General features: G+C 36.0%; 1 protein-coding gene across 1 annotated transcript in view; it reads left to right on the top strand.

The window, feature by feature from the left end:
* The first annotated feature begins 1,147 nt into the window (after positions 1 to 1,147).
* The window catches only part of LOC113820871 (uncharacterized), a 9,887-nt gene continuing 8,534 nt past the window's right edge, over positions 1,148 to 2,500 (top strand). The window contains exons 1-3 of the mRNA XM_070144935.1: positions 1,148 to 1,208; positions 1,474 to 1,616; positions 1,861 to 2,005. The gene's annotated coding sequence lies outside the window, so the exon portion shown is untranslated. The remainder of the gene's footprint in view (positions 1,209 to 1,473; positions 1,617 to 1,860; positions 2,006 to 2,500) is intronic.

Raw genomic sequence — 2,500 nt, 5'->3', positions numbered from 1 at the left:
AAAGAGGACTAAGTAACATGCGCGGAAAGCTTACCCGAAAACTAAATTTGCGTTTCTGACAGAATATGGCACAGAATAGAGTCTACAATCTGGGAACTATAGGAAAACCAGGAACTCATAAGTTCTTCCTCCAGATAGGGAAACGTAAAGGAATTTCTAAAAATACTGTAAAATCAGAGAGAAAGTCAAAGTGCTCTCAATTCTAAAAACTCCCCAAGAGTATTCACATTTTTGTATGGAGTGTACCCTCTGCGGACAGTGTTTCCCATTTGACACCATATGAAGCCACTGAAATCTGTAGTATAGTTTTAGTGTTACACAGCTATATGGTTCAAGGTAAACGGTGTAAGTTACTGAGAGCGATACACAGAGATAGGGAGGAAATTAGATATTTTTATCTAATAAAGCACAAGAAATTTATTAAGAAATAACATAGGTACAGTTGCAGCGGCCTCATATTTACCATGATACGATGAAAATATTTGCTGTTATATCACAGCTCAGAGACAAAGTCCATAATTCCCTCACACAGCCAGTGTTCTTTTGTGTCACGTTCTCTCTGTTTATATTGAAGTGTTAATTATGGGGGATACAGGGGGCTTTCCCCCTGTCTATGGAATAAAACTGAAGTTAGGAAAGGAAAGGAAAGGTTAGGGTTCTTTTGGATTCACATGATACCCTAATTCTGGGACTCCTGGAGGATATAGAAATTTGGGTGACTTTTCACCTGTAGCATTTCAGAAAATATCAGGTTTTCAAAGGTTTTCAAGGTAGTAGGCTACCTATGGCCCAAGCATGGGGGCTACCCTTTACCAGTTGCATGCCTGGCAGCCGGAAAGGGCCAAAGGCTACAAAGGCTTAAAGCAACCCCTAATGCACTAAGAAGAATGGATAAAGTGTTTTGATGTAAATATTTTTATGATTTATGGTGTAGATGAATGTTAAATTAATGCGAAATTTGATAAATGCATATTTGGGGAATTGGACTGAGAACATCTTTGGACATGCCTTCATTTGTTTACTGTAAATAATTATTATTATTATTATTTTCTTTTTAATGTAGGCATTCATTTTAGTAGGGGCAAATTAGAAAGACTACAAAGAAAAGATGGATATCTTAAAAATTATGTATTTTCTGTTTCGACTCCACAGATTTGTAGAATTAGTGCAAAATGGTGATCCCGGGGAAGGAGCGAGATTTGTTCTCGGTAAGTTGGTTATCTTTCTCTTGCCAAAGTATTATAGTTTCTATTATTATGATATATTTTGTTATTTATTTATATGAGGAACAGTAATATGAATAATAAGTAGATTATTAACATCGTGCTATTTTTGTCTTTTCATTTCTCCATTATATAAATTCCTTTTCCCTTGAAGAGAAAAGGCCATACAAAAGTCACACAAGTCCTTACTCTATAATCATGTGAAAAATGATGTTTTAAAGTTTCTGATCTTGTGTATTTTTTACCACAGGTTAAGCCATTGGTTGAGAAAAACAAAGTCAAGAAGAGAAAAGGCCAAGGGTAAAGGGGGAAGGGGGCCCTTGGCTTCAAGAAACTTCAAGAAGAGCACCAAAAAATTAGCAGATGTTCAACACACACTGCTTACTTTATGATGTAAGGGTTGTCCTATCTCTCTTGACATTGGAAGATGTGAGTTGATGTATTTGAGAGTGTTCTATATGCATGAAAAAACAGAGATTGAGACTATGACATGAAGCTTCATAGATGTATGTATATTTTTTTTATAAGATTAATAAAGGTGTAGATTTTAGCTTTAAAATAGGTATTCAGTTCTGAGATATGATGGTATTTAATGAAGCTGCTTTATCTATTCTAAAATACTGAAATATTTACACAGAATATCGTAGAAGGTCAGGTGGGACCTTGGGATGTATACAAGAAGTGCACGCGAATATGAGCTGAAGGTCAGTCTTCCACACCGTTTGTCTGGCACTGTGCCCATCACGAAGATCAGCAAAGCATACACAGAGTTAGTGAAGAAGGTCCAGTATTTGAGTTTATATGATTTATATGTCTGACTAATACTATATGGTATAAATTGCTAATGTATAATTGAAATTTTGAAGTAGTGTTTGTAGAGTAGGTATGTAACATTTGAAAGTTTTACCCACATTTAATTGTGCCAATATGTCAGTCATCATCAATACTGTTGTCACCATCATTAACCTCATCCCCAGCTTAGCAGCTTCCACCAGCAATCTTCCAAATTAGTTCATTCATATTTAACCCATTGTGCTGACAGACTGACATGTAAATCCATCACATGTCTTGACTAGACTTCAAATCTAGATAGGTATGGAGCTTCAAAACCTACATGGGAAATACATGCTTCCTGTTCTGATTTCCCTTTGAGCTGCTGTAGACTGTATGTGGTATGCTCAGAGCATGCCTCAGTATTAAGGTTTAACCTGTCAGCATTGAGTTAAACTGAACATTATAAACTCTTCATGAGTTGCCCATCCTCAGTTACCATGAAT

Source organism: Penaeus vannamei, chromosome 33 (genome assembly GCF_042767895.1).
Source record: "Penaeus vannamei isolate JL-2024 chromosome 33, ASM4276789v1, whole genome shotgun sequence".
NCBI lineage: Eukaryota > Metazoa > Arthropoda > Malacostraca > Decapoda > Penaeidae > Penaeus > Penaeus vannamei.
The sequence above is the reverse complement of the archived record's forward strand: the minus strand, read 5'-3'. Positions and strand labels throughout refer to the sequence as shown.